At 42.9% G+C, this 15,304-nt stretch overlaps 1 protein-coding gene across 2 annotated transcripts in view; it reads right to left on the reverse strand.

The window, feature by feature from the left end:
• The window catches only part of PRADC1 (protease associated domain containing 1), a 37,789-nt gene that overhangs the window by 21,712 nt on the left and 773 nt on the right, over positions 1–15,304 (reverse strand). The window lies entirely within an intron of this gene.

Below are 15,304 nucleotides of genomic sequence, written 5' to 3' on the forward strand. Positions count from 1 at the left end.
CTTGTTGTGCGGATAACACGTCTACACAGTAGTGCTTGGTGAATGTGTGAGGCGTAGACCATGTGGCTGCCTTACATATTTCTTGCATTGGGATGTTTCCTAGAAAGGCCATGGTAGCACCTTTCTTTCTGGTTGAGTGTGCCCTTGGTGTAATGGGCAGCTGTCGTTTAGCTTTAAGGTAGCAGATTTGGATGCATTTAACTATCCATCTGGCTATACCTTGTTTTGAAATTGGGTTTCCTGCATGAGGTTTTTGAAATGCAATAAAGAGTTGTTTAGTCTTTCTGATGTTCTTTGTTCTGTCAATGTAATACATTAATGCTCTTTTGACATCTAATGTATGTAGTGCCCTTTCAGCTACGGTATCTGGCTGTGGAAAGAACACTGGAAGTTCCACTGTTTGATTTAGATGGAACGGTGAAATAACCTTTGGCAAAAATTTAGGATTGGTCCTTAGGACGACTTTATTTTTGTGTAGTTGTATAAAAGGTTCCTGTATAGTAAACGCCTGAATCTCGCTTACTCTTCTCAGGGAAGTAATGGCGATGAGAAATGCCACCTTCCAGGTTAGGAACTGTATGTCGCAGGAGTGCATGGGTTCAAAAGGTGGACCCATAAGTCTAGTTAGGACAACATTTAGGTTCCATGAAGGAACAGGTAGTGTTCTTGGTGGTATAATTCTCCTAAGGCCCTCCATGAATGCTTTAATGACTGGTATTTTATATAGGGAAGTTGAATAGGTAGTCTGCAGGTATGCAGATATTGCTGCAAGGTGAATCTTAATGGAAGAGAAAGCTAGGTTAGATTTTTGTAAGTGAAGCAAGTAACCCACTACATGTTCTGGAGTTGTGTGTAATGGTTGTATTTGATTAATATGGCAGTAGCAAACAAACCTCTTCCATTTACTTGCATAGCAGTGCCTGGTGGATGGCCTTCTTGCTTGTTTTATGACTTCCATACATTCTTGGGTAAGTTGTAAGTGTCCGAATTCTAGGATTTCAGGAGCCAGATTGCTAGATTCAGCGATGCTGGATCTGGGTGTCTGATCTTTTGGTTGTGCTGTGTCAACAGATCTGGCCTGTTGGGCAATTTGATGCAGGGTACCACTGATAGGTCTAGCAGCGTTGTGTACCAGGGTTGCCTTGCCCAAGTTGGTGCTATCAATATGAGTTTGAGTTTGCTTTGACTGAGTTTGTTTACCAGGTAAGGAAGGAGAGGGAGAGGAGGAAAAGCGTAAGCAAATATCCCTGACCAGTTCATCCATAGGGCATTGCCTTGGGATTGTTTGTGTGGGTATCTGGATGCGAAGTTTTGGCATTTTGCGTTCTCCCTTGTCGCAAACAAGTCTATCTGAGGTGTTCCCCAGAGTTTGAAATAAGTGTTCAGTATTTGGGGGTGAATTTCCCATTCGTGGACCTGTTGGTGATCTCGAGAGAGATTGTCTGCGAGTTGATTTTGTATCCCTGGTATAAACTGTGCAATTAGGCGAATTTGGTTGTGAATTGCCCAATGCCAAATTTTTTGTGCTAGCAGGCTTAACTGCGTGGAGTGCGTCCCACCCTGCTTGTTTAGATAATACATTGTTGTCATGTTGTCTGTTTTGACGAGAATGTATTTGTGAACTATTATTGGTTGGAAAGCTTTTAGTGCTTGAAAAACTGCTAGAAGTTCTAGGTGATTGATATGCAGTTTTGTTTGATGTACGTTCCATTGTCCTTGTATGCTGTGTTGATTGAGGTGTGCTCCCCACCCTGTCATGGAAGCATCTGTTGTTATTACGTATTGTGGCACTGGGTCTTGGAAAGGCCGCCCCTTGTTTAAATTTATGTTGTTCCACCACAGAAGCGAGAGGTAAGTTTGGCGGTCTATTAACACCAGATCTAGAAGGTGACCCTGTGCTTGAGACCACTGTGATGCTAGGCATTGTTGTAAGGGCCTCATGTGCAGTCTTGCGTTTGGGACAATGGCTATGCATGATGACATCATGCCTAGGAGTTGTAATACCATCTTTGCCTGTATCTTTTGTGTTGGATACATGCGTTGTATGATGGTGTTGAAATTTTGAATTCTTTGTGAACTTGGAGTGGCTACTCCTTTTGATGTGTCTATTATGGCTCCCAGGTATTGTTGTACCTTGCGTGGCAGAATTTTGGATTTTGTGAAATTGACGGTGAACCCTAGTTTGAAGAGGGTTTGTATGATATGATTTGTGTGATTTGAGCACTCTATTAACGAATGGGCCTTGATTAGCCAGTCGTCTAGATATGGGAACACATGTATTTGCTGCCTTCTTATGTGTGCTGCGACCACTGCTAGACATTTGGTAAAGACTCTTGGTGCGGTTGTTAATCCGAAAGGCAGTCCCTTGAATTGGTAATGTATTCCTTTGAATACAAACCTTAGGTATTTCCTGTGCGATGGGTGTATTGGTATATGGAAATAAGCATCCTTGAGGTCTAAAGTTGCCATGTAGTCGTGCAGTTTTAGCAATGGCAATACTTCTTGTAGTGTGACCATGTGGAAGTGGTCTGATTTGATGAAAGTGTTCACTACTCTGAGGTCTAGGATTGGTCTCAGCGTTTTGTCCTTCTTTGGTATCAGAAAGTACAGTGAGTAAACTCCTGTGTTTATTTGTGTGTTTGGCACTAATTCGATTGCATTCTTTTGCAATAGTGCCTGCACTTCTATCTCCAGGAGATTGGAATGGTGTGTTGTTAAATTTTGTGCTTTTGGTGGTATGTTTGGAGGGAATTGTAGAAATTCTATGCAATAACCATGTTGGATAATTGCTAGAACCCAAGTGTCTGTAGTGATTTCCTCCCATGCTTTGTAATAATGACCTATTCTTCCCCCCACTGGTGTTGTGTGGAGGGGGTGAGTGACATGTGAGTCATTGTTTAGTAGTAGGGGTTTTGGGGCTTTGAAATCTCCCTCTATTTCTAGGGAATTGCCCTCCTCTATATTGTCCCCGAAAACCTCCTCTATACTGTCCCTGGTAAGTGGACCGTGTTGCTTGTGAGGTGCTGGCTTGTGTGCTTTGACCCCGAAACCCCCCTCGAAAGGGCGTTTTACGGAATGTGCTGTAATTCCCTCTGCTCTGCGGGGAGTAGAGTGCGCCCATGGCTTTGGCAGTGTCTGTATCTTTTTTGAGTTTCTCAATCGCTGTGTCCACTTCTGGACCGAACAGTTCTTTTTCATTAAAAGGCATATTGAGAACTGCTTGTTGAATCTCTGGTTTAAATCCAGACGTTCGGAGCCATGCATGCCTTCTGATAGTTACAGATGTATTAATTGTCCGTGCAGCTGTATCTGCAGCGTCCATGGAGGAACGTATCTGGTTGTTGGAGATGGTCTGTCCCTCCTCAACCACTTGTTTTGCCCTATTTTGGAAGTCTTTGGGCAGATGTTCAATGAGATGTTGCATCTCGTCCCAGTGGGCTCTGTCATAGCGCGCAAGTAGTGCCTGGGAGTTCGCGATGCGCCACTGGTTTGCAGCTTGTGCTGCGACTCTCTTACCAGCTGCATCGAACTTGCGGCTTTCTTTATCTGGGGGTGGTGCATCTCCAGATGTGTGAGAGTTGGCCCTTTTCCAGCTGCTCCTACAACAACAGAGTCTGGTGGCAGCTGTGTTGTGATGAAAACCGGGTCCGTAGGAGGCGGCTTATACTTTTTTTCCACCCTTGGTGTGATTGCCCTACTTTTGACCGGGTCCTTAAATATGTCTTTTGCGTGCCGGAGCATACCAGGGAGCATAGGCAGGCTTTGGTAGGAGCTGTGGGTGGAGGAGAGTGTGTTGAACAAGAAATCATCCTCGACCTGTTCTGAGTGGAGGCTTACGTTGTGAAATTGTGCTGCTCTAGCCACCACCTGAGAGTACGCGGTGCTGTCTTCTGGTGGAGATGGTTTTGTAGGGTATGCCTCTGGGCTGTTATCTGACACTGGGGCGTCGTATAGGTCCCATGCGTCCTGATCTTGGTCACCCTGGCTCATGGTGGTGTGAGCTGGGGAGTGTGATGGCGTTTGTGCTGGTGAAACGTTAATCACGGGCGGAGGAGAGGGTGGTGGTGTAACTCTTTTCACCACTTTTGGTTGTGGTGCTTGTTCCGTCTGGAACTCCAACCTTCTCTTTCTCCTAATGGGGGGAAGGGTGCTTATTTTTCCTGTTCCCTGCTGAATGAAGATACGCTTTTGCGTATGGTCCACATCAGTTGCTTGTAGCTCTTCCTCAAACCTATGCTTTTGCATTTGGGAGGTTAGCGAGTGCTCTTCTGTATAAGAGCCTGAAGCTGGGTCGCTTGCAGTTTGTTTCGGCATCGAAACTTTGTCTGCGTGTTTTTTCGGCTCCGAGGTGACTTTTTTCCTTTTCGGGGCCGAAACCTCTCGGCGTCGATCTGTTTAGGTGCCGCTGTCTCGGCGTCGAGACGTGTCCACACCGGCATCTCGGTGTCGAGGCTTGTCTCCAGCACTTTCTCGGTCCCGAGAAGGCTGCGTGCCGGTGTCTCGACCGGAGTCGGACGATCTCGGCACTGTTTGGGCCTTTTTCGGTGCCGACGGTCGGTCACCGAATTTATGGGTCGAGCCATGGCCTGGTGGCAGTGGCGTCCCCTGGGCCTTGTAAATGTTTCTTTGTGTGGTTTTCGACGTCTTACTCACGGTTTGTGTATCGTCGAATCCTTCGGAGTCTGAGTCTTGGATCGAGAAGGTACCTTCCTCTTCTTGTTCCTCGAACTCCCGTTGGGCTGTCGGTGCGGACGCCATTTGAAGTCTTCTGGCTCGACGGTCTCGGAGTGTTTTTCGGGACCGGAACGCACGACAGGCCTCGCAGGTGTCTTCGCTGTGCTCAGGTGACAGGCACAGGTTGCAGACCAAGTGTTGGTCTGTGTAGGGGTATTTATTGTGGCATTTGGGGCAGAAACGGAACGGGGTCCGTTCCATCGGCGTTCTTCAGCACGCGGTCGGGCCGACCAGGCCCCCGACGGAGGATCGAAAAACTACCCCGAAGGGCACCGGAGCTCTTCGATCTTCGATGCGGTGTGGAATCTAAGTACGCCGAACCCGAACGCAACAATACCGACGAAAATCTTCCGAAATTAACTATTTTTTCCGTTCCGAAACTCGGAGCGACAGGAACACGTCCGAACCCGATGGCGGAAAAAAAACAATCGAAGATGGAGTCGACGCCCATGCGCAATGGAGACAAAAGGAGGAGTCACTCGGTCCCGTGACTCGAAAGACTTCTTCGAAGAAAAACAACTTGTAACACTCCGGCCCAACACCAGATGGCGAGCTATTGCAGAACATGCGTATCTACAGCGACAGATGCCATCGAACCTTCTGTTTCCTATCTTTTCTAAAAGTTCTGTCGTTTTCAAAGAATCGGGGAGCAGAGACCAACATAGTTCTGAAAAACTGATTTATTGTGCTCTGGTGGAGGCCAAAAGCCCCGAGGTTAAACACATGTATGGTTGTTACCATTAGGAGACCTCAGGAATGTGTCTGAGACAGTATTTTCCTCTAATAGGAAAGTAGTACAGAAATGTATTATTTGCCAAATGTTGTGTGTGTGTGTGGTGTGTGGTGTGTTTTTTGGTTGGGGAGTCTGATGGCCCTGGACCCTAAGGTAAAGTGCAGGGTGGTGGGCGAGGCTCTTGTGGGCCACTGCAGTGTGGAACAGGAAATTGTCGTCACCCATGAAGCCCACAATTGCAAGTTGGGTGGTTTCCCCTAGCAGAGAAGGTGTTTTTCACTTCCTTAATCTAAACTTCACAAACTACTGAACTTGTAAAGCTTAAAAAGGAGCACTGGCAGTGCCAATAGCTCTGGCTTTAAAGGAATGCTGTATGGCAAATAGCACGGGAATGGATACGTATTTGTGTGGAAGCAAAGAACTGCAGAATTAATATTTGTTTAAGTTAAAAGGTCAGTTGGCAGTTAATGACAGCCCTGCTCCCATCTTTACTGCTGCCAGAGAAAAATACTAGAAATAATCTAGGTATCTAAGAAACTTTAATAGCATTACAGTGTCATGGGTGTGACCCTGAAAGATCACTCTCAGGCAGCAAGATATATAAACCGAATGATAACTGTCATGTGAAGGGCAAGCACTTTTTGTGGAAGTACATAACATCTGCCCAATCACAACATGTACTCCGCCTCCCAACATGTGGGAGAAGCCAAAACCCCTTTCTAGTGATGCTCACATAATTGTCTGGCCACGCTATGCTATCAAGCCAGATCATAAAAATTGGATGTGCATTCAAGTCAGGAGACTTTGTAACTCAGATCACCCTTGAAGCAGAGTCCACCTTTCCCATCAACATATTCTTGTTTGGTGTAGCTAAAAGAAAACAAAATGAAATATTTTACCAACTTTATGTGAGAAAGAGAAACATATTCTATAACAACTCCCCACCAGCTATTTGTACAGAAAGAAGTCCTCCCTAGCTAACTTTAGGGTAATCTGAACTGGAAATTATATGGCTAGTATGTTTCTTTGTGGTCCTAGGGTGAATATATGTCAGCAAAGAACTACTGCTGTAATTCCACAACAATGTACTGACAAAGACAAATATTTAAAAAGTGCCAGTATAGACCACAACTACTGTGAAACTTGCACATATTTGCTATTGTCAGACTCAGGATATTCAGGTTAACTTTTCATTGATCAACTTCTAAGTAAACAAGCATTTGCAATACAATAGGTCTTGCATTTGCTTGAGTTAGAGCTATTGGCGTAGTAAATGTATAGCTGGACTTTTCATGCCACATAAATTGGTCAACCCTGCTGCATAATTTGTTCCTTTCTGCCTCATAATTCCAGTAGCCATGTATCCACTTCAGAAATCAAGCCCAGAAAGTTACCATGCCCTCCCCTCCCTTGCCGACGCTGCTGAATACTCTATCCATAAGGTACACATGCGTGGGTTTAAAAAAAAATAAATCTGAACAAATAAACGGGCAGAATGTGCAAGCTTTGCCGCCTTAGTGAAAATCATAAAAAGTGAGATTTACTGTGTTTCTGGGGGAACATCTGCCGCCTTTGTTTTAATTACTGAGTCCACAGCTGCAGCGGAATAAATCTTAATACCACGTAATGTTATGATGGTGTTGTTTTTGCTGCAATACAAATGTTTATTGTGAATACCAATATTGCTCTTTACGCTCAGTGCCAGCGCGCCATGAAAGTAGAACATTAGGTATAAAATGTATATAAAACGTAGTAGCACACCACAATTGTATCTTGCAACTTTTACAAGTGGAAATTTAAAAAAATGTGCTGGTTTGTTAGGAATCTCATACACTTCAAAACAAAATTCTCAAGGGTTCTTCTGCACATTGCCAACAATGTGCTAAAAATTATCCTTCAAAACTGACAGTTACATAACAGCAGCGTCCTGTGTACAGATCCCGTCCTCATGTGGTCCAGACGTGTCGCATTACTGTACACGACACAGGGAAAGGAGTCATAAGCTACAATAACTTGTTACTATGGTACATTTATTTATTTTCAGTTGCGTAGCACAGAATACTGATTAACAATGTCTAGTCCCTACACACTTCTTTCACAGTTATTCGGGCATGTAGTTCTCCTATCTAAGTTTAGCTTAGCTCAAAGGAAACAATTATCAGATGATACAATTAAGATGGCTTCCTAGTGGGCAAGTCTGTATGATGCATCTACCATGCGTTGTGTCCTTTCATTGCATAGTTGCATGGCTACCTTTGGCCAATCCTGTTCCTCAATGTTTCCATACTATTTTCAAAAGCATTCAAGCACGTATTCACCTCTCTCTCTTCACCTTCAAACAACAACATCCAAGAACGGGACAGCAAGTTGAGATCCGGATGGGCACGTGCCTACGGTGGAAAAGCTTTCCCCTGCCGGATTCCAAGGAGCTAATGGATGAGAATGTTCTCTTGAGCCAAGGAACTCTGCAACCACACCCCTACAGTATTCAACCCATTTTCAGCCCGCACTGGACCTCAGACATGGAAACAGAAGAGGAACACACCAGTCTGGTGGCCTGGCAATCCGTAATTTATTATTGGAGCTTCCATCTTTGAAGGACTGATTGGTAGTACCACTTGAAGAATAAACTTGTTTATTTATCTTTAATTATTCAGTTAACTTCAGGTATTTTAATCAGTTTTCAGAAACATACATAATTGTATTCTTAACCTTTAAAATGTATGCTGGACTCTCTAACACTAAAGTTATGATATTAAACGCAGAACAAGCCAGATCTCAAACATACATCAATAGTAAATTTCTCTCAGGGAGTCTCATTTTAGAATATGGTAGTATATAACATTCCCAAAAGAATACAAGCTAATGCATAACCTTAACTGTAATCAGTATGAAATATGTTTAATATGAGTTAGTCTTTCTTTTGGTTATAATTCCCTTTCTTTCAGAGACGCAGCAAGTACGAACAGTCTGCTGCCACCCCCAGTGTATGCGGACGTGCAGTTTGGTCCGCCATCCACTGTGCTTAAAAGGGAAGCAAGACTACTGGGGGAGAGAGGAAGTCATCATTAGGCTTCCGGAGAAGACACTAAGTTAATAAAATTTTAAGAGCTTTGCAACGTGACTGGTGCTCATGAAATGCGCTCTAATACCTCCAATGGGGTTTGCGCTTGAAACGGTCATGGCCGCCCAATGCAAAAGGGAGTGACAAAAGAGAAAATTAGTTCACCCACACAAAAGTATATGGGTGATCATGCAATAATCCATGTAACAAGGTCAGTCTGTAAGGCAGTAACAAATCAGCCTCTAGGCGGATCAAACGTAAGGTATTTACCAACAACATCGAGGGATTTTTGAAAGTCAGGCCAGTGAATGAATTAAGTGATGGGAGTGGTTGAAGCCAACAAAATAGATTACATGTCGAGAAGAGCACCCTACCTAACCTAATAAGCAAAGAACTTTATTTTTTTTTTTTTTTTAAGTACTGAGACAGATTGCTCCCTCTGATTACCTCCTCTGCTAATCCTTCCTGCTGCATAAGCCCTCCTTTGAACACGTCTGCTCCTGTTGGACACTGTCAAATCGAAGACACCCACCATACGCTCTCTCTTTTGCAAGCATTTTGTTATAGTTTGTGTGAAACATGTCACAAGCATTTAAGAACTGAACCCTATTTCCATTTATATGCTTGTAGATAGGAAAACACAACTATAACACTTGTGCCATAGTCTGCCCCATGTGAGCCACAGCTGATAAATGTAAGGGACCATTGTTCAGCTCCACACATATACGTTCTTCAGTTTCCAAAATGTTGTCACACTTCTTCCAGGTCATTGTGCCAAGTGTCTTTAATGCAAAAACAACTTATGTTCAAAGGCCAATTGTTAAGCAGCAGTTCAACAAAGTCCATAATCTAACATGCTTCACTGGATCCATGTGAAAGCCAAGTTAGAGAAAACCGCCCAACCGGCCACGTCCTCACTTCGGCTTTATATACTGCAGGTGGCAATGGAAGAGCTAGCTTGAAACAAGAGTGATGTCAAAGCCAACAAATGGTAAGTCATGGGCGGGACCTAAGCCTGTTTTTAAGCTTTTTTTGTTAACAAAATATTTTGCTGACAACACATGTGTTATCTTAAGCGAAACCTAAAAAGGAATTTATTGCCCTCACTACAATTCATGGACAACAATTACCCAAAAAGTCAGCCGCAATGAAAAAGGAAATGGAGAAAAAGTTTTAAAAAATAACAGAGTTTTCCTAGTACCGACAACAGATCTAGCAACGACCTACTGTAGTCAAACAAGAGGGAAAGTAAAGAATCAAGCTGTGCTACTAAAAGGTGAAATTATTAATAGCAGACACAAAGATCCCTATCTTGGTACATGGACAAACTCAGAAATAAATTCAGGTTTTTTAAGGCCTGAGGCAATTTGTTCAGTCTCAACTATCTTTATGTGCAACGGATCTTGGATCTTTCCATCTAGTTAATAAAACAGCAAGATTGCATCGGATATTCACACATTAATAGGTTTTGCACTGCATGGAAATCTCAAAGGGATTATTTGGAAGCTATAAAAAAGTACCCGGCTATTTTACGATCTTTACAATTTCATTATCACCTCATGTGTCCTGGCTGGCCTCTCAGCGCTACCTTATGTCACTCAGAAGTGGCATGAGAGAAAGACTTACAGTTTATTGAATTATTAGAAAAAAAGATTAAATAACCAATATGAAGTAATGAGTTAAAGACTACGGGTGTGATTGAAGTACCTCATAAAGGAGCAAAGGGCTAATAATGCTATATAAATGTTCTAAAGAGCATGTCCTGCAAGTCAAACAAAAAGGAAATGAAATGATGAAGCTCTACAATTCCCAAGTTATCAGTTAGGAGTGGATCACATGGCAGAAACCTGCCCAACAATCATATATGCCCGAGGAAAAGGCATGTAGCAAGAAAAAGACCAATAAACTAAAACCTGCAGATATTCAAGGAGAAAGGCAAGTCAAACCCCAACAAGCTGCATGATCAATGGGACTTTTCACAACTAGCCGGACCTTTCTTCACAATATAATAGCAACACTGTAACTCAATGCCTAACCTCCTAATAGGCACAACAATCCACAAAACCAAATTCAATGAATTCAAAAGTGAAGGGCCCTCAGTGCTTGTTTTTCTAATCAATCTAGCAATAGTATGGCGGACAGTCAGGGGGCTCAACTTAAGGAAATAATGCAGAGAAAAGCAGATATACTACCAAAAGTGTCAAGCCAAGTATTTTGAAATTCCGGCCACTGTCAAAAACAAATGTGAAAGAGTTGCATCAATAAGTCAATATTACCTGGTCAAGCCATATAATAAACTGCCAGCAACTACACACAAGCGAGGTTTGAGACTCAAAGTCCACACACAGTGATATATGGCTGAACTTGTAAGAGTATGTAGGTAATGCAAGGGACCAAAGTCCGCTACAAACTTCTAATCTTAGTATCACATGCAACCCATGGTACTGTGCCATGTTACCTATGACAAGCTAGCCACAAACACTCCAATTTGCAAGATGCAGTTTCCTTTTGCCTATTCCTCTTCTCCTTAAACTGGAATGTATAAAAATGCAAAAGTGTAATTGATTGTTAGGTCTTTATTTTGAGTGTCGGAGTGATCCTCCTGGTAACTTCAGCGGCACTGGAGTTACCAATAGTTGGGATACTAATAACTCATAAGGGCCAGAGTTGCCGGGGAACTACAAGTGGGACTCTGAGGAGCCTCTTAGAAATGTGGAATTATTGTAAATTCTGTAATTTTAGGTCTGATTCCACCAGTAACTCATCATGTCACTTTTTTTTTTTCCACATAAAGATTTTGGCTGCTTCCGGCAGCCAAAGTCTCTGTGGAAATAACAGATACATAGAGTTCTCGCAGAAGCTCATGATCCCGATAGGGCCAGTAATTGGCTTTTATGGACACCCCCCATCAGAATTAAGAGAGCACTCATAATGCGGACCTAGGTATCTTGCATCTATAGACCAGAGGTCTTTAAACTGTGGGGCGTGCCCTTCTGGGGGGCCGCTGATTGGTTCCCAGGGAGGTGCAAGTGACTTTGCAAGTACATGTAAATGAAGACGGCAGGGAAGTGCAGCCTTGTTTATTAGCCGCATTTCCATGCTTTCTTACTTTACATGGAGCTCCTGAAGTGGATTAAAAACAGTGAGACCTGTGATCTGAGTGATGGGGGGGCAGGAGGCAGTGAGTGTTGGGGCAGGGTGAAAGGTGGCAAAAAAAAGAAAAATCACCTTTCTGTTGCTTATGGCTATATGTGAGTGTTGAACTGTGACTTATGAGGGGTAGGGTTAACAAATATAAAAAATAAAATACAAAACAATGACTAATACTATCACAAAATGCACCGCCTTATGCAGCCGGGTCTGGTGGCTTAGTGGACTAATGCGTCCACTGTAGGGGCCTGTGTTTGACCTCATGGTCACAGGTTCAAATCCCAGCAGGTTCACTCAGCCTTTCATCCAAAATTCTGAGGTCGATAAAATGAGTACCATTGAGTTGGGTAACAATAAACATCTGTTATTCAGCGCCAAGCTGCCTGCGGGTGAACGTGCGCTTTACAAATACACATGTTATGTTATGTCATAATTTGCCTATTTTGCCCTATAATTTAGTCAAATCTGCTGCATTATTTGACCTTCTGCCATGTAATTCCAGTGGTCCTGTTTATAGTGCTATGAGGTTCCAGTCTGTGGCAGAAATCACTGAATATGCAAGTCATTATTTTAAAATAGTATTTCACACAATCCAGGCCAGGCTGCTGCAAAATGTCGCAGTGTTTGCGATAAAACAAATTCTAACAAAATATACTTTTTACTAATAAGTCTAATGTATCTAATGCAAACACTAAGTGTCGCCGTTATTCCAGAAGTCAGCTAATTCCCCCAAGTTATATCGCAAAAAGAGTAAGTATTTGCCACTTTGATGCTTTAGCAGAGCCAATGGAATTATGTGGCAGGAGAGGACCAAATGATGCAGCATGGCTGACTAAATCATGCAGTGTAATGTGGCACATTTTGTGTTAGCATTACTTTAATATTTTGTGATTTTAACTCCTGGTAACATTATCAGGGTAACTATTTCAGCTGACTATTACCAGTTTAACACCAGAGTACAGCAATAAGCAACTACAAGAATACCAGTCAACCCTTGCTATGGGACTGCCACTGCTCTGGAACACTTTTCCACGTTTTAAGTAACCTTTGTTCCATTTGAGCTAGAATCAAATCTTTTTTGCTAAAATCTGCAGATTATGCAGCAGATGATGGATTATGCAGCAAATGCGATAAACCCATTATTATGCGGTAAAAGCTGCTGCTTCAGAAACTCATAATTCCAGCGGCCCTGGCTGTAATGACTCAATTAACAGCTGGTAAAAAGGCTTGGTTCTTCTTTAACTCTCTGCATTAATACCACACCCTTCGTCATTAGCTGTTGAGAAGCAGTTTTTTTGTAAAAGGTGAGTCCACGGGGTGGCAGAGAGAAGGCCAACAGGGCTGCATTCAGATGGAGCCCTGACCCTCTTGACTGCTGGGACCTCACGGTAATGGTCCAGGAGATAGAGCAAAGGAGCGAGACCCAGGAATATTGTCAAAAAGATGGCCCGGAATAGGAAGCCCTGACTGGGGGCTAATTTTTATGCTTATAAATGGCCAGAGATAGCCTCCTCAGAGAAATACTCCAAGGAAGGCAACAGTATAAGTGGCTTTTATTTTGTGTTTTTTTAAAGGGCTGTTCATAAGTGCAGCAGGTACAGTTGCCAAGTGTGTAAGTTGCCACTACTGCTCAATTATGGCTGTCTTACCATGAAAAGGTAGAGTGGGGTGACCATTTTTCTTGCAAACAGAGCCTAGGTCACACTTTGTGCTTTTTAACACTAAGGGACAGAAAGTATAATTGGTGATGCAGGTACAGTGACACCATTGCCAAGCGTTACGAAGAGCCAACTAAACCTCAGTTATGGCTGTGTTATTGTCCTTCCTTGCTTGCTTGGGTCCAATGTGCACTTGCCCATGTTGATTTAGACCTTGGAGCAATGGCCTAATGGAAGATGAAAATTAAAGCAAAGGAGACATCTTCCTCTGGCCTCAGAGAGATGGGAGGGGTAAGATGGGAGTCTATGTATTTAACAAAGGGCAGAGGAGACTGCCCTCTTTGCAAAACAGAAGTTATCATTGATAAAGCAGATGCAGCAGCACTGGGAACCACGGGTTGAGGGGCCCACTGCATCACAATTATGACTGTCTCACTTCAAAAAAGGGGCATGGGAGCTATGTTTCCTTTCTAGGATTGGGACTGAGGGCACCCTTGCAGAAAAATGAGACACAACATGTGGGAGCTCTTTTTTTCTGAAAGGGATACAGGGCCTGTTTCTAGATTGAAGTGATGGTCAGGCATGGTGGGAAAGGGGTGAAAGAAGTAGAGGAGTTTGTCTGATACTCAGGATGGCAGTTATCATTAGTGCAGCAGGTGTAGTAGCATTGGGGTCTAGGAGTATGAAGGGCTCACAGCACTCCAGTTATGGGGAGCAGTCTTTTTTGGGTCAATACTTGTTTTTCTTTGACGCATCTGCTGTTTTATAAGTCTTGTTTAGAGTGATGTACAAGCTGTAGAAAAAGTACTCCTGAAATGATCTCAAGCCCCACCCCCTGCACTCAGCAATGTTTCTCCCTCTTCCCCAATCCTTGCTATAAAGTTTTTGAGGGGCCAAACTTCAAAACATTACACTTAGGGGGGCTCAGAGCAAAAAAAGTTTGAAGACCTCTGCTATAGACTGATAGGCATATAGAGAATGGAGGTTGTTGGAAGATGATACAAGATTGTGTACATCAAGTGGTAATATCAAGATAAGCTTCCTGGCAAAGAGTTAATAGAATAATAAATCTACTTCCATATCATTGTGAATAGAATAAACATATTTCACTAACCTTTTTACTCTCAAATGCAATGCTACAGCACACACTGCCAAACGAATGGCACACATTCACTCCCCATAATTAAGACAATGCAAGTTACCCATGAATGCACAATTTAGTCAACTAGAGAAGGAGGGATTTGGCTAAAGCTCTTGTTGTCTAGAATCACCTGGTTCAAGGGTCAGTGAACTAATGCATCCACGCCAGTGTTACGTTAGACCTCCTAGTCGCAGGTTGAAGCCTGGTGGGTCCTCTCTCAGCCTTTCATTATTCAGTGGTCGAAAATGAGTTGGAAAACAACAAACATTTGTTATTTGGTGCCAGGATGACCCAAATGGTGAGTGTGTTATTCCCAAGTGCTCCAATCAGTTAGAGATAAGATTCATTCAGCAACAACTAGTATATTTATAGTGAGAAGGGCAACCATTGCCAATTGTCAATATCCCAGTCCTGTACATAATAGAACATACTGTATATTCCACTTCCAGAATGCAACACATCTAATTTGCTAAAAAAAATATTGTAATAAAGGCATAGAATTGTTAAAGCATTAACAGCACAGTATAATTTTCTAACTTACGAAAACACATAGGTTTGCATGAGATACCACCTTAAGGTCATGATATAATCAGACACCTACAACTAAAAAGAAGCACAAAACTCCATTGACTACCTACTTGCACAGTCCTTTTTCAAAACAGAAACTTGAGGCCTCTTTTCCCATGCAATTTCGTTCTGACACAAAGACCAATCTTAAAACTAAGTTTTCCTCCCCCCTCCCAAACATCCACAAAATCAAATGGACGAGGATTACCGAGGGCAGTGGTATTCAAACGTGTTCATGCTGCACCCCCCCCCCCAGT

Source organism: Pleurodeles waltl, chromosome 1_2, assembly GCF_031143425.1.
Source record: "Pleurodeles waltl isolate 20211129_DDA chromosome 1_2, aPleWal1.hap1.20221129, whole genome shotgun sequence".
Lineage (NCBI taxonomy): Eukaryota > Metazoa > Chordata > Amphibia > Caudata > Salamandridae > Pleurodeles > Pleurodeles waltl.